Raw genomic sequence first — 22,876 nt, 5'->3', positions numbered from 1 at the left:
CAAAATCCACCCAATCAGTCGTTATCAGGCCGCTCCATCTCTGACCCAAATCCCATAATGTAATCATCCGTAAACCATTAACATCTTGTGGCCCATATATTCTATAACCCATCAACTGGTATCGGCCCACCATACCTATACTCACATTACCCAAATTTTATCACCCTTTTTTTTATAAAGTTATCCTATTTTTCTGACATATATATAATGCCCTCAACATGACTATTGGACCAATTCTATGTCCAATACCCTCCCTTGGCCGTCCACTACAACCAATCGGAAAATCATAAGGGCCACCCCAATTTCTACAAGTTAATGAATCATAGTTTATTCATACAGAACAATTAATACCCTTGCCTATATCAAAACAACATGATGGCTGACATGCAGACCACCTCAAAATATTATTGGACCACATTGAACCTCATGGCCGCCATTTTTTATAAATCATATCCTTAAATATTTTGGTCAATAAGGTAAGCAATACCCGAGCCGCCCAATCTCACCAATCGGAACCTTTATGGCCGACAATCCTATTAACAATCATATAATTTACGCATATACAAACAACCCTAGTCCATACTATCATTCATAATCGAGGCTAGCATTAATCCTAATCATTGCTTATCATGCAAGATCACATAACATGTAATCATATAACGAATTCGCATCTACTTTTAAGCCATATTCTAAATTACTGATTAAACATCACAACATATAATTAGTCGGTCGGTTGGCTAATTATATAGATACAAGTCAACAGCTTATCAAGTCGAGATCACACAACATATAGATACAATCAACAGCCTATCAAGGAGATCATGCAAGAACAGTAATGATTATCATCGGTACGGGTTGACTAACCGTTAGTCTTGATCGAACAGGATGGGATATCGAAGGGTGGTAGCCTACTGCCGTGCGTGATATTGAGAGAGAGAAGGGTGGAGTTTGTTATTGATTTAAACTAGATCAAATCCTATTTAGAACATAATACGTATGGGGGTGTTGGGCCGTTTAACTTAATCAATAAGGGTGTTGGGTCTGTTAACAAGCTAGCAAGGATGTTGGGCTCAAGTCCAAGTAATGTGTTTTAAGTGGCCGATAGATTTTAGTTAATATTCAAGTTAGGGCCGATTACTTTGTTTAATAATGTTTGTGGGCCGATGAACATATACTAGTGTTCGCAGGCTTGGCTATCAATAATTATACTAATAAACCGATGGGTTTGTGGGCCGATAGACTATATAATAGTGATTGTGGGCTTGACTAGTTAGACATATGATAGTGATGACCGGCCCAATGTAGCATGTGTATGACGGATATACACGGGCCCAAATAAATATGTGTATGATAACTGTAAACATGACATGAACTAGTCGTTGCGAAAGTGAGAGGAATAACGAGGAATCAAAGTTAGCGAAACTAACCTTAAAAGTTCGGGTTGTCACATAAAGTATGATCCTTAGATTAACAAAACCTATGTTCATATAAACATTAGTGTTTTGCTAACTCAGAAAGAGGAAAATAAAACTTTAGTCATGAAATCTTATGTGTTAGAAGGCAGTTTGAGAATCCTCAAAAGGACTAAATCAACCCTGTCAAAACACATTAAGAAAATCAGGGGTCAAAAACAGTCCAAATCATAAGTAATGTGAGATTTGGTAATAAAGCATGTTCACATGTGGCCAGATCTCTCAAAACATTACTGCAAAATGATTCTGGATTAAGTAATTCCTCAATAAAATCTCCCAGTAAGTATTTTCTGTACTTATGAATGGGAAGGGTAAAAAGGGAATAAGAAAATGAACAAAACTCTAAAGTGTGTTTATCTCAAAACTTTTGAAGTCAAAAGAATAGAGTATAAACATAAAACACCTATGAGTCAAAAGTTAGGAAAACAATGGTCATTATGCAACTGTGTGCATCCATTAATTCAGGAAAAGTTCAGGTAACAATGGTATCTCCAGTGATTGAATTTAAAAGATGAATTTGCAATTAATTAACAAGAAAATGATCCTAATCAGTGATCATATTGATGTGATCATAAGCCTTTTGGAAGTCACCAGATCCTTTTGATGTTGTTTTCAAAATAACCTTTATTTTTAGAAAGGTGTGTTTTTCAAATAAAACCGGATATAATAAAAAAATGATATATTTTGTACTTTTACTCCTTTTTGGTAGTAAAAGTTTTCTCTCCAGTCAGGATGTAATTTCCTTATTTTTGTGTGAAATTACTTTTCCTAAAATTGATCAAAGGGAAATGGTGTACATGTCAAGGTCACATTAAGCTCAAGTTTGTTTATCACAGAAAAAATTGATTGCAAATTAATTCTAAAAATACTGAGACACTCATGTTCTAGTTCAAATAATTTGACACAAAATAAGTTGCCTTAGTAAAGAAGTTTTCATCATCTGGGAAGCTAAACCACTGTCAGGAAATAGTGAACATGTGGTAAACCTAGAACATAATCTCCTAGAAAAACTGTTGACAAATTAAACTTGATAATCTACATCTAAAATGTAGCTAAGTATAGCATTCCTGCAGAATAACAGATGTTGGACATGATATTGAGCTCACACAAGACAAAATCAATCCCCACATCTGAACAAGCAGATGCTAAAATTATTTGTCAAAAGTTGAAACACTGCTGCACCAACAGTTGTTATACTAACGGTCTTCATTTTGTTGTCTACCACTGTTTTTCCTTAAAACTACTGATTGTGCCTCAAACATCTGCTCTCTAATGTCTGTCCACTGCTGAAGGTCAACCCCTGTTCTCATTTTCCTCTGATAAGCACTGTTGTTCAAAATCAGTGTTTTATCCACTGATAGGCTATCCACTGATGTCGTAAAAGCATCCACTGATGGTAAAAAAAATCACCCACTGCTTCATTTATTACCGTTGTAACCACTGATGCTTGTTTCATCAGTGGCCACCAAAACAACTGTCCTCCATTATTTACTCTTCCATCAGGGGTTGACACGTGGTCAGTTTTTAGCCGTCAGATCATTATAACCGCTTTCCCTAAATAAAACCCTGATCAAAACCCCAAACAGGGTTTCACTGTTGAATTGAATTCCAAACATTCTCTTCACAAATCAGTTTCCCACTCATAACTCCAAAAACATTTTTCGATCTTCTTCATCAAATATGACGAAATCAAAGTCGAAATCAAAATCAAAACCGTCTTCTTCCTCCGCTCCCACTGACGCCATTCAAATGGCCGCTGAAACCACAGAAATTCGTTACAAATCTCCTCACAACTATTTGGGTATACTCACAAAACCCACAACCGAGAACACCTTCAAATCCATCATTGACACCTTATCTGCATCATAGTATAAAACTTTGTTAACAGCAGATGCTCCAATTTATCTACAAACCCAGAGAGAGTTCTGGAACAATGCCACCCTTGAAAAACAAGGAGACTCTGTCACAGCCATCAACTCCTCGATACAGGGTAAAAAGATTTAAATCTCTCCACAATCTATTTCTGAAGTCTTCAAACTCAATGATCTGGAAGGTAAAACCTCTTTTTCGAAAACTGAGTTGAAAAAGGATTTCATGAAAAGGGGTTATGCACAGCAACCAAAAATGGATACCTTACAAAAAGGTTTCTTCCCTTCTGCACCAAGGTTTTTATTTCACACTCTATTGATGTGTGTTTCTAATAAAACAACTTCTTTTAATGAAATACAATAAAAAATTCAATGCCTGGGATATGCAATTTTAAATAATGAAAATTTTAATTATTCCCAGGAGATTTTTGATGATTTAGTAAAGAATGTTGATAGCAAAGCATTACTGCTCTTCCCAAGGTTTTTAAGCTATTATTTCGAACAAAAATTTGTAAAAGAAGATGCAGAATTGCCCAAACAAGGTGCTCATTTTAAAATAAACTGTTTAACGCCTGAAACATTCTCTAGAATGTTGGCACATATAAAAACAAAAGCAGAGGTACCTGAGCAGAATTTAGCAGATGAAGCTGCTCCTCAGGTATCGGCTGCTGAGCCCACTGCTCCAGGTGATCAAAGCAGCACACTGATGTGCTAAAAGTGGTCTAATTAAACTAACTAATTTTAACCCTAAACTAGACACTCTAAGTTTTAAATTTATAAGACTAAGACTCTCTAAACCTAGACCACACAACCGGCAAGTGTACCGGTCAATGCAGTATAGCCTAAGTAAGTCCGAGTATCGAACCCACGAGACTCTCTAATTACGTTGACTAGACTCGACAAACTTAACTGACCTAACTGAATTACTTGTTTTTATTGTTTCGGGGGGTTTTCTAACAATCCTAAAATTGCAATTAAAATTAAATACTAATTAACTAAATAACTAAGACGCGACTTAGACAAAGATTGAGACCAGAGATGACGAATAACTACCTAGGTTAGAATCCTATTTAACTAGGAATGCATTTCTATTCGAAACTATAGTGGTATGGAACCGGGATCTTTGTGTGCTAAACCCTAAGAAATCCCTACTAAGACCTCCCGACCCTTCTCAGGAAGAAACCTGTGAGACTCTACAGGGCTGTTATGACTACCGGTTGGTTAGACTTCCTCTCAGTCATCTAACTTCTTTAAAAGTGCAATCTACCTCTCAGCGCGAAAGTCTAAGGCAACTATGAATTTTAATTTAGTTTAATAGACACGAATAAGATTAGGGAACTAAGACCGATTTCTCTCAAAACCTAATCCTAGCTATATATCAAACCGAGACCTATTAATAACCTCGAGCCTCTCAGCGACAAGATTAGCAGAATATCAAGTTCTAATTATCTTTTAATTACCGTTTCTAAGGTTATTGGCCAATTCACCCAAAGACTACCCGAACCCGCAAAGACTCGAACAATCAACACAAACCTATCCTATAAAGACATTCACCAAGGTTCATGTGAAACGAATAAACAATCAATAAACAAAACTAGATACGCATATGCACTGAATTAAAGATTCCAAAGTTCTTTACTTTTTAAGAAAAATCCATACACACGATAATAAACGAATAATAATCCAAACTTTATTAAATATTCATCTTAACCTAGGTAGTTTGGGCGTTTAGCCAAGAATTATAATCAAGAACAAGAAACGAGTCTCAAATAAATAATAAATCATAGTATCAAGTTGAAAGAAACACAAAGTCTTTAAAACTGAATACTAATAAATTGCAAACCCAGACTTAAATCTTGACCGCGGCTTGAACCCTCGAATCAATAGGCTTCCTTCTCTTTGATTTTTTTCTCTTGATCGCACCTACTGTCTTGCCGTCGAACCCTGTATCAAATCAGCCGTCCCCCTTTTTTTGTGCCATTTATGTCTATGTATATATTTTTCTTTTTTTTTTCTTGTAGACTAAGGAACCCACGAAAGACCTTTCCTTGCGCCCTACTACCTGCTTTCTTTTCTTTTCTTTTCTTATTACAGTCCAACAATTCATTCGTATGCCCACTGATTTGTAGTCCACATGCATATGGGTATGTGTGCAGCCCAATTATAAATAAAATACATATGTCGAATCAACAAACTCACAACCCGGTCAACCTTTAAAATTCGGTCAACACAATAATACGAACCCATTAAACTTTTGTCTTTAGTGCCATGGATTAATTTCAACTTTAAGCATTTTGGCATTTTAGACCCTCAAGCTTATAAACTAGAGATAGAGGAGATAGAGGCATCGGCCAACTCACACAAAATAGCTGCAATTTTACTTCGGTCTCCGGCATTCCACTCTGCCCGACTGGCTGGTCATTTCCATATTACTCGTTTTTGCTCCATTTGCACCAGGACTTGTCAAAACACAATATAATATAATATAATACTAAATCTAAATAAAAATAAATAAAGCCTATACAATAATTATACAATTTACACGGGACAAATATGTGTATTTTACCCCACATCAAATATCCCCATACTTAACATTTTTCCGTCCTTGAAAAAGAACTATGCAACGGAATCAGAGATAAATAGATACTCGGGTCAAAAAACTTAATTATACTTGTTAAAATCAAAGCTTATGTTAGCCGCGATTGCAAATATGCTTGTCCCTTTAAACCCAAATCCGGTTCTAAGCCCCTTATCATGCGAATTTAGTTTAAGTGCGGTCAGTCTACCTAGGGCCTCACACCGGAATTTACGGTCCACCTACTCTCGCCTCAAGCTTATAGGACTAAAGGAACGATCACTGGACCAATTCCCAACCGTCTTATATCAAAACCAGGAGAGTTTACAATCAAAATTTTTTTTTTCCATTTTTTTTCCTCTTTTTTTTTCTTTATTTTTTTCCGTGAGTCTAGACGATGCTTTCCCTAACCAAGAGGCAATCCGGCTGTAGAGTCGCTATCCTCAACCACATATTACTTAGGTATCGGTACTTATTTATTTATTTTTTTTTCTTTTTAGCACGGTCGATTTCACACACCCTAGCGGTAATCTTGCTGTAGAGTCGCTATCCCCAGCCCAGACTACATAGGAATGCACTACTTTCATTTAGTTTCTAGCTCACTTTTTATTCTATTTTTTTTCTCCATTTTTTTTTCTTGATCACAAACTCTAACGGTTTTAACTTATAACGGTGCCCCTTATACTCTTATCGGCAGTTTTGATTTCCCATATTTCCTAGGCGAAAACCAACTAACTAGCAGACCGATAATTAAGGTATATTAACTCAAAGGGACTTAAAACCAAACCCGGGCCTATCCACATATCCCAAACTAGACGCAAGCTCAATTTTTTTAATCTCATATTATCATTATTTGAACCCGAATAAAAATTCATCTTTTCTATCATTTTCCGTTTTAAATATGCAAACTTCTTATTTCAAAGGACATTTTTCTGATTTTTTGATTTTTTTGGATTTTTAATTTTTTTTATTATTTTTAATTTTTTTTTACTCAAACTAACCTAAAAAGCAGTTACTTATCCCCACACTTAAGATTTGCATTGTCCCCAATGCAGAGACGGAAACTAAAAAAATAAGAAATAAAAATAAAAATAAAAATACAGAGAGAGTTGGAAAAGACTTAGCTGGTTAGGACAAAAGTCAGTGCCAGCCGTACGAGTCTTGAATCCAACGAACGATCGTATAGCATTTCCTTCGCGATCGTTTCCTAGTCTGCTTGGGTTTATATCAATATGGCAAGTCTGAAATCACCCGAATGGAGATTGAGTACGGGTGGTACAATCCAAACCTGCACAAACAAAAACAAAGCAAAACCCAAAGCAGTACCGACTCTAAAAACCGACTCAAAAACTACTAAGACTCAATATACAAAAACTACGACTCTATACAAACTCTACAAAACCTCCCCACACTTGAACTTAATCAGGAGGTTTCTCTTTGATCTGAAATCGGTCTAACCCGTTCAATTCCACCCGTTCCTCATAAACATTTAAAAATTTTGTGGTGGAATTATAAAAGAATTTTAAAATTTTTAACGGGTTAGAACACAAAAATTTGAACTTACCTGGTAGGAGCCGCTGAAACACGATCCCAGGTGTTCTTCTCATTTTGCCTTCTCCTGTGGTTTTGAACTTTTACTCGCATTCCTTATCAGTACCACGGGCCAGCTGTGGTGTTCTTCCTCTTCCACCACCACTTCTTCTTTTTTGCTGTCCGTCATTGGGTTTCTTGCAAGTAAAGCTTCTAAATATGCAAGGTCCCCCTCCGGATCAAATGTGCCTACTTCTTTATCTTCCGGCAAACCCTCTAACTCATCCGCAAATTCTCTCTCCTAAAGCAACACATCTTCACTTTCCTCATCCTCTTCATGTGACAAATCCCATATTGGTTCGGTGGGATAAGACTCATCATCAGAGATATCTAGGTTAATAGGATCACCTGCCATTAAGATAGTAGAAAGAGCAGAACAAGGTAGAGGGGAAAAAAATAAAACTAACTAAAAAAAATTTACACAACTATACAAGTAGCACAGATTTTTCAATTAAGACTAATCAAAGCTAATAAACGCAATCGCCAAGAGTCCCCGGTAACGGCGCCAAAAACTTGATGTGCTAAAAGTGGTCTAATTAAACTAACTAATTTTAACCCTAAACTAGACACTCTAAGTTTTAAATTTATAAGACTAAGACTCTCTAAACCTAGACCACACAACCGGCAAGTGTACCGGTCAATGCAGTATAGCCTAAGTAAGTCCGAGTATCGAACCCACAAGACTCTCTAATTACGTTGACTAGACTCGACTAACTTAACTGACCTAACTGAATTACTTGTTTTTATTGTTTCGGGGGGTTTTCTAACAATCCTAAAATTGCAATTAAAATTAAATACTAATTAACTAAATAACTAAGACGCGACTTAGACAAAGATTCAGACCAGAGATGACGAATAACTACCTAGGTTAGAATCCTATTTAACTAGGAATGGATTTCTATTCGAAACTATAGTGGTATGGAACCGGGATCTTTGTGTGCTAAACCCTAAGAAATCCCTACTAAGACCTCCCGACCCTTCTCAGGAAGAAACCTGTGAGACTCTACAGGGCTACTGTTATGACTACCGGTTGGTTAGACTTCCTCTCAGTCATCTATCTTCTTTAAAAGTGCCTTAATCCGACAATCTACCTCTCAGCGCGAAAGTCTAAGGCAACTATGGATTTTAATTTAGTTTAATAGACACGAATAAGATTAGGGAACTAAGACCGATTTCTCTCAAAACCTAATCCTAGCTATATATCAAACCGAGACCTATTAATAACCTCGAGCCTCTCAGCGACAAGATTAGCAGAATATCAAGTTCTAATTATCTTTTAATTACCGTTTCTAAGGTTATTGGCCAATTCACCCAAAGACTACCCGAACCCGCAAAGACTCGAACAATCAACACAAACCTATCCTATAAAGACATTCACCAAGGTTCATGTGAAACGAATAAACAATCAATAATCAAAACTAGATACGCATATGCACTGAATTAAAGATTCCAAAGTTCTTTACTTTTTAAGAAAAATCCATACACACGATAATAAACGAATAAAAATCCAAACTTTATTAAATATTCATCTTAACCTAGGTAGTTTGGGCGTTTAGCCAAGAATCATAACCAAGAACAAGAAACGAGTCTCAAATAAATAACAAATCATAGTATCAAGTTGAAAGAAACAGAAAGTCTTTAAAACTGAATACTAATAAATTGCAAACCCAGACTTAAATATTGACCGCGGCTTGAACCCTCGAACCAATAGGCTTCCTTCTCTTTGATTTTTTTCTCTTGATCGCACCTACTGTCTTGCCGTCGAACTCTGTATCAAATCAGCCGTCCCCCTTTTTTTGTGCCATTTATGTCTCTATGTATATATTTTTCTTTTTTTTCTTGTAGACTAAGGAACCCACGAAAGACCTTTCCTTGCGCCCTACTACCTGCTTTCTTTTCTTTTCTTATTACAGCCTAACAATTCATTCGTATGCCCACTGATTTGTAGTTCACATGCATATGGGTATGTGTGCAGCCCAATTATAAATAAAATACATATGTGGAATCAACAAACTCACAACCCGGTCAACCTTTAAAATTCGGTCAACACAATAATACGAACCCATTAAACTTTTGTCTTTAGTGCCCTGGATTAATTTCAACTTTAAGCATTTTGGCATTTTAGACCCTCAAGCTTATAAACTAGAGATAGAGGCATCGGCCAACTCACAGAAAATAGCTGCAATTGTACTTTGGTCTCTGGCATTCCACTCTGCCCAACTGGCTGGTCATTTCCATATTACTCGTTTTTGCTCCACTTACACCAGGACCTGTCAAAACAACAATATAATATAATATAATACTAAATCTAAATAAAAATAAATAAAGCCTATACAATAATTATACAATTTACACCGGACAAATATGTGTATTTTACCTCACTGTTTTGAAACCCACACCTGCCACCACCAAAAAGAACAAAAAGAAAACATCCAGAAAGCCCTCATACCCAAAACAAAGGCACCTCTGGAAGATGAGATCCCAGAGCACATGCCTGTGACAACACAAATGTCACCAATAACCACTGTTGCTACTTCTTCACAACAGTTGGAAGAAAGATCTCCACCTTTGCCACAAACTCCTCCTGCATCCTCACAAAAGGATCATGTTGTAAACACAGGGACCCCACAATATGAAGCTCTGGATCCACTCGGATCCATCTTCCATAGTCCTGATCCCAAGGACATGTCTCTTTCAACTCCTTTACCCTCACCCCCTACATTACCCACCATCCATAACAACCTTGTTGCATACATATGGTATTACTTAGACACAAACCAGTTCCTCTCAAACACCTATCACCGAGAGTATACTCCCACAAGTGATTGGGTCTGATGTTGATATCTCTGTTATCCCAGCAACAACTGAGGAGGTTACACTGCAGGAGTTATAAGTAACTCCTGTCAGTAGTTCAAGTGGAGCAGCCACTACAAATGTTGAACCCACTGGTTTACATTTGGACAGTGGTTACATTCATCATAAGACTCCCTTGAAGGCAATTTCTTCAATAGCACCAATGAGAACCACCAGTGAGCTTGTCTTAACCACTGGCAACATCAAAAGGTTATCAAGTGCTGAAGAAAGAAGTCCCCAGTACCAAGAACAAGGGGCATCAATGAATGACTTTTGGGATTCAGTCCCTAAGTCACACATTGGTAAAACCACTGCTGGTGGGGATTCAAATGATCCCATTAACTTGGGTGATGATTCAAAATATCAGGAATTGATGGGCAGGGTTGAAAACCTGGAAACCTCAGTTGTTGAAATAAAGGATAGGGTGCAGCAGCTATTAAAAGCTTAGAAAGCCCAATCCACTGCTGCTCCAGCTCAAGCACCTGCACAACAGGCACCTGCTGCAAATGAGTTATGGAACATGTTCCAACCACTGCTGGAAAGACAAAAGCAGATGGCTGATCAGCAGCATGCTATGCATGTACAAAAGCTAACAAACATGGTGGAGTCAAGATTTAAAGATACTCAGGCAGATATTAAAGCTACCAAAGCTCATATCCAAAGTGCCTCTGGAAAAGTTCCTCCCACTATCCTCTTCATGAATGAACCCTTCCTAGATAATGCCAAAAAGGGGGGAGAAGATGAAGTGGAAAAAAAAGGAATTGATGATGGCATCTTTATTGAGCCAGAAAATAGCCAATCCAAAGCTACTGTACACAACCATAACCACTGCTCCACCATCTTATGTGATCACAATACCAACAACAACTTCACCATCAAAAACAGCCACCCCATCATCACCTCCTGCCAAAAAGCAGAAGACAACAAATGTTACAACATCGGCTGTAATGACAACAGTGGTTGAAACACCAGTTGTTCCAACTGCTGTTAGTCAGTCACTTATCACCACTCAAACCCCTGCCATCACAACCCCTGCTCAAAAGCAGAAGACATCTGCTAACATATCAGTAGTTGTAATGACAACAACGGTTGAAACACCAGTTGTTTCAACCACTATTAGTCAACCATCCACCACTGCTCTCAGCATTCCCACAGCACAACCAGCAAAGCTCTATACCAGAAAAAGAAAACTTACTCAGGCAAATGAGAACAAATATGATCCCATTGCTGCAAAATATCCACTGGAACTAGAAGCTATCAAAAATGAGATGAGGCAATTCTACAATGATGATGATCCTTCAAACAGAAGATTTCCTTCACTCGTTGGCTTCATAGTCCCAGAAGACATGGATGAATACCTTGAGCTCAAAGCTAGACAGGCTAAGATAAGAGCCAAGGTTGAATGTGAAGGTCAAAGTGATGAAGCCATTGCTGAAAGATCGGAATTTCTGCTCACAAAAGTCAAACAGATAAAAGATTTTGCACAAGAGCTGAGCACAGAAAAGGCAGGTCAACGAAAAGAGATGAGAAGAAAACTTCTTACATACATCATGCAAATCCTGCTGAAGAAAACCAATTTGAAGAATGGCCAATAGTGGCCTTAAAGCATGAAGCTGACAGAATTGATAGAATCAAGAATGATCCTAGAAAGAAGAAGAATGCTCCAAATTGGAGCAAATACAAAAAGCTCATCGCTGACCTAACAACTGAGTACAAAAGAAAGAAGCAAGAGCTGGTTGAGGCAAAAGTGGATACTTCTATTGCCATATCAAAATGGTCAAAGCAGCATACTGATGAAGCCTATGAAAGGCTGAAGAAAAGAAAGATATCTGTTTCAGGCACTTCACAGAAGCGTGAACAAATGATGAAGCTTGAACAACAGATTGATGACCTCCAAAAACTGTTCAAATCAGCAGATAATTAATCCTATCCTTGTGTCAAACCAAGAAGAAGGAAAACTGCTGTCTAGTGAAGAGGTAAAGGAAAAGGAAGTTGAGTACTTCAAAGATACCATCATGAAAATGGGTCTAAAAGAAGATACCTCAGCAAAACTTCAAAATGTCACGGCCCTCGGCCCGGTTTGACCCGGTTCAAGAGCCGTGGGGCAGGAATCCCGTGGTATTTATTTTAGGTGACAGCGGAAGTCTTTTAATACATGATCTTTTAATATTAAAAATTCCCGTTTAATATATTATATAAAGTTTTAGGGATAAAATCCCATAATTTACAATAAGATGATTTCACAAGGAAATATTTATTTTCTTAAAACATGTTTCTTTTATTTATTCACAGTGAGCCACTTCTCTGAGCTTGTAGTTCTTCGCGGCACTTTTCTTGGATTACAACAGATCACCTGAAACATGTTTGAAAAAGGTTTTGTCAGCGGGGAAATACTGAGTGAGTTCATTCAGGTTTTATACAAAAACATATTTGTTATAATTTACAGTATTAAGAGCGATTACAATGTTTCTAATATGAACCAACTACCCACAGTATTTGTCACTCGACCCATTGGCCCTCCCGTTGTCCAACGATGTCTGTGACTATGGTCATATCACCCAATATCACCCAATGGCTAACTCGTTGTCCAATGGTGAATATTATCAAGTAATGTATACAAAACCCCACATGCCGGCTGTAATATGGTGATTACAAAGACTTAATCCCTGTAATTATAACTTTGAAAATAATTTGGAGTTTTGTAAAACAATTGATAAAAAGAGAATGAGTCACATTGCAGATTTAACGAGCAAGATATAAGCCTACTGATTAGCCTTGATTAAACCTAATTTAACACAATGCACACACAAACGGGTTAGTAACTAATATAGCAGTTACGTCAATTCACGAGATTAAACCCTCACAACGATTAACAAGTGCAATACTTAACAATTCAATCGGATTCACAACGAATAACAGAGCATAGTCCGAATTCGAACAGTACTCAAATATTCAAGTCGAAATCACGACGAATAATCAAAGTATAAGCTTAATTTGAGCAGCACTCGGACAATCGTTGGATAGTTATAATCGATCGGACGTTGAATCGTAATAGCGATCGAGTTATTACCCTGATTGTGGCAGCACTTCATGAATTAGTGTGTGTTGTGAACTGTTTTGCTTATAACTCGACGTACACAGAAGGTTTGTGCGTCGTTTTAACAACAGAATTCAAGTGCCAAGGTCGGCTATTTATACTGATTTTTGGACAGGCTTACGGACCGTAAGCCACTTCCCTTACGGTCCGTAAGGGAAGAAGTCTAATTATAGGCTACCTAGGCTCAGGACTAGCTTGGCTGAATCAACAAATTTAACAAATAAGATTTAACCAACGAGTTCTGTGGATAATCGTCCAACTAGGGTTTACCCCCCCTTAAGTTTTAGGGGCCGTGATCCTGATTCCGATGGTTCCGGAAATTTTAGGGTTAATGCAGAATCACTTGTGTCTCTCAATTAGGGTTTCCAAAATAGATAATTATTATTCTAAGTATTATTTTTAGTGAGAGTTGTTACATCCTCCCCACCTTAAGAAAAATCTCGTCCTCGAGATTTACTGGAATAAATGAGGATATTTGCGCTTCATTTCTGATTCCAGCTCCCAAGTGTATTCTGGTCCTCTCTTTGAATTCCATTTGACCTTGACCAACACTAGTCGCCTGTGCTTGAGAAACTTGACTTTTCTATCTTCGATTTGTAGTGGTTTCTCTACGAACTTCAATTTTTCGTTTACCTCTACATCTTGAAGAGGTACTACCAGGGATTCGTCGGATAAACATTTCTTGAGATTGGATACATGAAATACATCATGTACTCCAAATAATTCTTCTGGTAGTTGTAAACGATAAGCAACGGGTCCTATTCGTTGGATTACTGAAAATGGTCCTACGTATCTTGGACTCAGCTTTCCTTTCTTACCGAATCGTACTATTCCTTTCCAAGGAGAAACTTTCAAAAGTACTTTATCTCCGACTTGAAATTCTAACGGCTTACGGCGATTGTCTGTATAGCTCTTTTGATGATCTCGAGCTGTTTTCGATCTTCCCTTGATTTGAGTTATTTTGTCAGTTGTTTCTTGTACAATTTCAGGACCTAATAATTGACTTTCTCCTATCTCTTCCCAACAGACTGGGGTTCTGCACTTACGTCCATATAGAGCCTCAAATGGAGCAGTTTCAATGCTTGAATGATAGCTATTGTTATAGGAGAATTCAATTAAAGGTAGGTGACTATCCCAGTTTCCACCAAAATCTATCACACATGCTCGAAGCATGTCTTCCAAAGTTTGTATCGTCCTTTCACTTTGCCCGTCTGTTTGTGGATGATATATAGTACTTAGATTTAGTCGAGTTCCCATTGCTTTCTGAAAACTAGTCCAGAAATGAGAAGTAAAACGACTATCCCTGTCCGATACAATGGAGAGTGGAACGCCATGTAAAGATACTACTTCATCTACGTACAACTTTGCTAACCTTTCCATGCAAAAGGTTTCTTTCATTGGCAGAAAGTGAGCTGATTTGGTTAATCGGTCCACAATTACCCAAATCGCATCATTACCTTTTCTGGTTTTGGGTAACTTAGTAACAAAATCCATTGTTATGAGTTCCCATTTCCATACAGGCATTTCCAATTGTTGTAGTAGTCCAGAAGGCTTCTGATGTTCGGCTTTTACTTATGAACAGGTTAGACACTTAGACACGTATTCGGCTACATCCTTTTTCATTCCTATCCACCAGAAATTGTTTCTTAAATCTTGGTACATCTTATTATTTCCTGGGTGCATAGTATACCTAGACTTGTGGGCTTCTTCTAAAATCTTATTTCTTAATTCTCCCTGCTTAGGTACCTAAATTCGTTTCTTGTGGAATCTCCAAATTCCATCGTTTCCTTGTTCTAGTTCTTTCATATAACCTTTCATTCCTTCAGTATCATCCTTGATTGCTGTTTCCTGTACCTTCTTCACTTGCTCCATTAAATCTACTTGTAGATTTAATCTAAGAACACAGACTCGCTTTTGCTTCTCGTGATATTTACGACTTAAGGCATCTGCGACTACATTCGCCTTTCCTTCATGATATTGAATATCACAGTCGTAATCGCTCAGGATTTCCATCCATCTTCTTTGCCTCATATTCAATTCTTTTTGCCCAAATATGTATCTTAAACTTTTATGGTCTGTATAAACAGTAAATTTACTTCCATATAGATAGTGTCTCCAGATCTTAAGGGCAAAAATTATGGCTCCTAATTCTAAGTCATGAGTCGTATAATTCTCTTCATGCTTTTTCAACTGCCTAGAGGCATACACAATTACCTTCTTGCGTTGCATCAACACACATCCAAATCCTAACCTTGAGGCATCACAATATACTTCGAAATCTTCTATTCCTTCGGGTAAGGCTAAAATTGGAGCATTTGTCAGGCAGTGTTTTAAAATCTTAAAAGCTTCTTCTTGTTTAGGTCCCCATTCAAACTTAACGGCTTTACAGGTCAACTTAGTCAAGGGTACAGCTATCTTAGAGAAATCCTTAATAAATCTTCGGTAGTATCCAGCTAAGCCTAGAAAACTTCTAATTTCCATAGCTGTTTGTGGGACCTTCCATTTAGTGATTGCTTCTATTTTAGCAGGGTCTACATGGATACCTTTGTGATTTACCACATGACCTAAGAATTGCACTTCTTGTAACCAAAATTCACACTTCGAGAATTTGGCATAAAGCTTTTCTTTTCTTAACAAAGTTAAGAGTACGTGTAAGTGCTCACAATGTTCCTTTTGACTTTTGGAGTAAATAAGTATATCGTCGATGAAAACGATCACAAATTTATCCAAATATGGTTTACAGATTCGATTCATCATGTCCATAAATGCTGCGGGTGCATTTGTTAATCCAAAGGGCATGACTGTAAACTCATAATGACCATACCTAGTTCTGAAAGCAGTTTTAGGTATGTCTTCTTCTTGTACTTTCAACTGATGATATCCGGATCTTAAATCTATCTTAGAGAAATACCTAGCTCCTTGAAGTTGATCAAAAAGATCGTCAATCCTAGGTAATGGGTATCGATTCTTAATTGTAACCTTATTCAATTCTCTATAATCGATACACATTCTCATTGATCCGTCTTTCTTTTTCACAAACAACACTGGTGCTCCCCAAGGGGATGAACTAGGTTGTATAAATCCTTTGCTTAGTAGTTCGTCTAATTGCTTTTTCAATTCTAGCATTTCGGTGGGTGCTAATCGATAAGGTGCCTTGGCTATTGGTGTAGTACCTGGAATTAAATGAATTCTAAATTCTACTTCTCTATCGGGTGGTAACCCAGGTAATTCTTCCGGAAAGACATCTGGGTATTCTGAGACTACAGGGATGTCCTGTAGTTCCTTACTTTTAGTGTTAATGATTACAGAAATCATATACACCATTTCTTGTTTTCTCGAATAACTAGCCAATTTCATTACTGATATGAATTTCAGTGGCTTTCGAGGTCTATCTCCTGTAATCAAAATCACCTCTCCTGTGGGGGTACGAATTTCTATGGAATTCTTATCACATAGGATTCGAGCATGGTTGGCTACTAACCAATCCATTCCTAATACCACATCGAATCCGGCTAAATTCATAGGTAACAGATTTGCAGAAAACTTATGGCATAATAGTTCTATTTTTCCTTTTTGCAAAACTTTGTCTATGTTAACAGAATTCCCTTCTGCGGTTTCGACCGTAAAAATCTGCCTAAGGGTAGTTAATGGTAAATTAAGAGCTTGGAAGAATGAAGTATTAATAAAACTTTGGTTTGCACCAGAGTCAAATAATACTTTTGCAAACACGTCGTGAACTAGGAACGTACCAGCTATCACGTCTGGAATGAGTTCGGCTTCTTGAGTGGTCAGCTGGAATGCTCGTGCATTCTTCTTGGTTGTTCCGTTGGCTTGTTTGGCTTTGTTATTGGTTGGTTTAACTAACTTAGGACATTCTGGTCTAAAATGCCCGGTTTCTCCGCAGTTGAAACAGATGGTTGTCTTCTTTCTACAGTTTTCTTCACTATTTCCTACAGCTTTGCAAAAATTACAAATTGCATTGCATCTTCCAAAATGTTTCCTTTTGCAACTCCTGCAGAATGGCGAGTTTGAAGATTGCCTTGCTCCTTTTCTTTTGAAACTGGTATTATTACCCATACGAACGCCTTGGGTAATTTTCTGAACCAAGTCCTTCTTTCTATTTTCATCTCTAGTACGTACTAGTTCATCAGTTAGAGTATTAGCTAATTCTACCGCATCGTCAATAGTGCGAGGTCTCGCAGCTTTAACGATGTTACGGATTTCACTAATTAGTCCCCAAATGTAACGGGAAATGAGTACCGGTTCCGGCGAAGCCAGGGTAGGTACCACTCTCGCATATTCGAAGAATGTCGAAGTATATCCCTGACAATCTACGCCTATCATACGATGATTCAGGAACTTGTTTGCCATTTGTTCCTTTTCGTACTCGGGACAGAATTTTCTTTCTACAAGACTCTTAAATTCTTCCCAGTTCATTGCATAGGCCACCCTTCTTCCTTTTGCTTGTAATACAGTGTTCCACCACTCTAACGCCCCTTCTTTAAACAAATTCGACGCATACATAACTTGATCTTCTTCGGCACATTTACTTATTGCAATTACTGCTTCGGTTTTCTCTAACCAACGCAGTACTGCAGTTGCTCCTTCGTTGCCTGCAAATTCAGCAGGTTTGCAAGCAAGAAATTCCTTGTAAGTGCAACCAGGCGTTGCAGCTTTCATTTTCTTAGGAGGTGGAGCCTGTCGTGGATTATTATTGTCATGATTGCCGCCTCCATTTACACTATGACTAAAATTGTCTTCCTGGGTACGTTTACTAGGAATGATTTGTTGCGGTTCAACAGGTTTCTGAGCAGCGGCCATGATTGCAGGAATAGCATTAGCTATTCCTTGAGTGATGATATTTTCAATATCTTGTCTAGTCATGTATTGGTTTTCCTGATTTTGCTCATATTGATTCTCTTCATTACTGGTTCATTACTAGCGTTTTCCATCTGCTAGTTAGTATTGATAGGAATTATTAGTATCTAATTATTGTTAACAAATCAAGCACAGAGAAACATATAAAGTCTTACAACACACAATTATAACCAAAATTGTCGATGCCTCGACTTCTGTTTTGTTTTATAGATTATATCTGCTTCAATACACACTTTTTATCTTACACTGTTTTATTTCCCATTTTACAGAGTTAGATTTTACTATTACTATTATTATACAAACAGACTTTCCAACCCCACTATTTCTTTGATCAATTGGCAGTTCAGTAGTGACGCTCCCTCTCGTCATACTTCCAAGAGATTTGTTCCCCTATTTCCCGGATCCTATTTCCTGTACTTATCAGTTCTTCACCAAACTGATCTTCACCAAACTGATGAAGTTCTGCCAGGTTTTCATAGCTCATTGGTGGGTTGGGGATAGGTTCTGGTTCAAATTGAGGAAGTAAAGTATAGGGACTATTGATCATATTTTGGAATTGCCAGTCATTTGTCCACCATTCTTCCATTTGGCCTAGAGGTCGTGTGTGGATGAGTGGGTCTGGAATAGCTGGTTCTAGGTTTATTGGGAATTGGGCTGTGGCAGGGTAAGAGTAGAGATTATTGTTAATAGGTTCTATGACATCACAATTCGCCAGTAGACGGTCTATTTCGTCTTGGAATGTGATCTGCTCAGGTTGCTTAGAGCTCTCTCCGATTTCTATTCCCTTTTGCTTAATATCTTCCCTTATTTCTATTTCTGCTTGTTTGGAACTCTCTCCAGTTTCTATTTCTTTTCCTTTTCTCACAGGATTTTCTATTTTAGGAAGTCTCCTAGTGGCTGGCTTCCTCCTGCGTACTTTTCTCCATCCTACATTTGGTACTGGGTAGAGGTTGAGATTCTGGAATGCTTCCGATATCTCATTCATGCTGGATAGCATATATGCAAAATGCACAAAAATGTTAAGTTAAAACTTTGGAACAAAGTTTAACAAGTAAACATTGAAGTTTTATGGCATACCAATTTATACAAAGGATAATCAGGAAAAAGAACACACTAGGTTTTGATTTATTTATTTACGGAGTAGTGATTTTCTACTAGATTAGACCTATTGGTATTTTAGAGGTTTGCATTTTCTGCTACGGTGGCTAGCATATAGAGATTTGCCCATTTTTTCATCTAATTCGTCCTCCCAAGGTGGTCTAGTAACAAATTCCTGGATTTCTGGATTAAACCTCACTTTCTTGGCTTGGGGTTTCTTTATTTTCTCCTGACCCTTCCTAAGAATTGAATTTCTTTTCTCTAGGGTAAGAGGATTTTCATAATTTGCTTTACGAACAAAAATTCCTTCTTTTAGATCTGCTGGGGGTTTGGAGGAAGAGGTTCATTTTTCTGTGGGTGTAGTGTCTAATTTGTGGTAGATAACAGAAAGCTTTTGTTTACCCATACTATATCTAATCAAATAAATCAGTTAATAAAACACATAATCACAAAATAGCAATTAGTAAAATTAAGTATTTTGTTAAATACTTAATTTATAGGCATAAATCAATGGCTCGATCAGTGGCTCTGATACCACCTTTTTCCTGTCACGGCCCTCGGCCCGGTTTGACCCGGTTCAAGAGCCGCGGGGCAGGAATCCCGTGGTATTTATTTTAGGTGACAGCGGAAGTCTTTTAATACAGGATCTTTTAATATTAAAAATGCCCGTTTAATATATTATATAAAGTTTTAGGGATAAAATCCCATAATTTACAATCAGATGATTTCACAAGGAAATATTTATTTTCTTAAAACATGTTTCTTTTATTTATTCACAGTGAGCCACTTCTCTGAGCTTGTAGTGCTTCGCGGCACTTTTCTTGGATTACAACAGATCACCTGAAACATGTTTGAAAAAGGTTTTGTCAGCGGGAAAATACTGAGTGAGTTCATTCAGGTTTTATACAAAAACATAGTTGTTTTAATTTACAGTATTAAGAGCGATTACAATGTATCTAATATCAACCAACTACCCACAGTATTTGTCACTCGACCCATTGGCCCTCCCGTTGTCCAATGATGTCTGTGACTATGGTCATATCACCCAATGGCTAACTCGTTGTCCAATGGTGAAGATTATCAAGTAATGTATACAAAACCCCACATACCGGCTGTAATATGGTGATTACAAAGACTTAATCCCTGTAATTATAACTTTGAAAATAATTTGGAGTTTTGTAAAACAATTGATAAAAAGAGAATGACTCACATTGCAGATTTAACGAGCAAGATATAAGCCTACTGATTAGCCTTGATTAAACCTAATTTAACACAATGCACACACAAACGGGTTAGTAACTAATACAGCAGTTACGTCAATTCACGAGATTAAACCCTCACAACGATTAACAAGTGCAATACTTAACAATTCAATCGGATTCACAACGAATAACAGAGCATAGTCCGAATTCGAACAGTACTCAAATATTCAAGTCGAAATCACGACGAATAATCAAAGTATAAGCTCAATATGAGCAGCACTCGGACAATCGTTGGATAGTTATAATCGATCGGACGTTGAATCGTAATAGCGATCGAGTTATTACCCTGATTGTGGCAGCACTTCGTGAATTAGTGTGTGTTGTGAACTGTTTTGCTTATAACTCGACGTACACAGAAGGTTTGTGCGTCGTTTTAACAACAGAATTCAAGTGCCAGCCGTGGCCCCTGAGCCAGGCGTTGCTCCTAACACCGCGTTGGAGCATGACCCTGTTCATGCTGATGCACCTGCTGTTGCTCCTTGATTGATCATCTGCTTGGACGAGAGAAAATTTGGGGTAACTGTGCAAGACAATTTATTATTACGGGGGCCCACGTAATAACGACTTGTAGTGCACAGAAATCCTGGTGGACTCTGCGGGTCAAGCTAATGAAAACCAATGTAGCAGGAAATAACTTGAACACGAATGACCAAGGCGATGAAGCCTCGAGTTCATTCTATTTCAAGCAACAAGCCATTGGCAAGCCTATGTGAAGGCTCGGAAATTTATTTCCCCACCCATACATTGAGTATATTTACGTGTAAAATTGGGTGAGTACATGATGGCTTATGGTGCTATGTATCTCATAGACAATTGGAATGTTGTCTAACCCACTTCATGCCATTTCGGCAGAAGAGAGTGCCACCCAGGCGTAGCACAAACACCAGTATGTTGCCAAGGATAGAAGCCGAGCTGCAAAAACGCATCTCACAGGAAAATGCATGACATGAAGCACTCCGCCCTAAGCACAGCGATGGCACTACTGGAAATAACCCCCCCCCCCCAACTGACCGCACCTATAAGCAGTTCCTGAACTGCAAGCCTTTGAACTTCGACGAAACAGGAAGCGCCATTGCATTTGCTCGATTGGTCCGAAAAGATTGACTCCATTCTAAGAATGACTAACTGTTCGCCCCAACAGAGTGTTACCTTTACCTTGGGGTCATTTCTAGATGGCACACTCTCATGATAGGATCTTCGGATTCAGACCCTTGGTACAGATGCTGCTTATGCACTGAGCTGGGACGAGCTCAAGGAAATGATTGAGGAGAAATGTGGTTCTAAGACTGGAATACAGAAGCTTGAGATGGAGTCCTGGAATTTGAAAATGGACGAACCAGAGATTCCTGAACATGTCCAACGATCGCACGACTTGCCTAGGGTCGTCCCCTACTAAGTCATTGATGATTGTATGATACAGTTGGGTACCCGTAAACCTTACATTTTGGTCTCGATTTGTGGCAATGCAATCGCAGTGATCTATTGTTTATGTTCTATGACATGGGATGTTATGTGGCTGATTTATTTATAACATGAGATGTTATGTGCTGATATTGTTGAATACATACGTACGTTTCACCTGTTATGACCTAACCTACGTGAAACATCTTTTATAAGATGCCACCAAGACGCGAAATGCGCATGCCCACCTCAGAGGCGGAACTTCAAAAGATAATTGCTGCAGCTATAGCACAGCACGAGGCCCTACGCTCCGAACCTAGCAGAGGCACCTTAGAAAATAACGGTTGTTCCTACTGGCATTTCCTCAATTACAAGCCTCTGAAGTTCGACGACACTAGGGGTGCCATAGCTTTTGTGAAATGGATTGAAAGTATGGAATCCATCTTTCGAATGAGTGGTTGTACGCCAGAACAACAAGTCCCATACGTTACTGAGTTGTTTCAAGATGGAGCTCGATTATGGTGGAATCTTCAGGTTCGAATAATGGGCCTAGCTACAGCATACACGTTAACTTGGGATGAGTTGAAAGGAATAATGCGTAAGAAGTATTGCACCCAAACAGAAACACAGAGGTTGGAAGGTGAACTCCAGAGCCTGATAATGGAAGGTCCGAAAATGTTGGAATTCATGCAAAGACTACATGATTTGGCACGAGTCGTTCCATACTTGGTAGAACCAGAATTGAGGAAATTAGGACATTTCATTTGGGAACTGGCACCTCA

Source organism: Helianthus annuus, chromosome 4, assembly GCF_002127325.2.
Source record: "Helianthus annuus cultivar XRQ/B chromosome 4, HanXRQr2.0-SUNRISE, whole genome shotgun sequence".
Classification (NCBI taxonomy): Eukaryota; Viridiplantae; Streptophyta; class Magnoliopsida; order Asterales; family Asteraceae; genus Helianthus; species Helianthus annuus.
The sequence above is the reverse complement of the archived record's forward strand: the minus strand, read 5'-3'. Positions refer to the sequence as shown.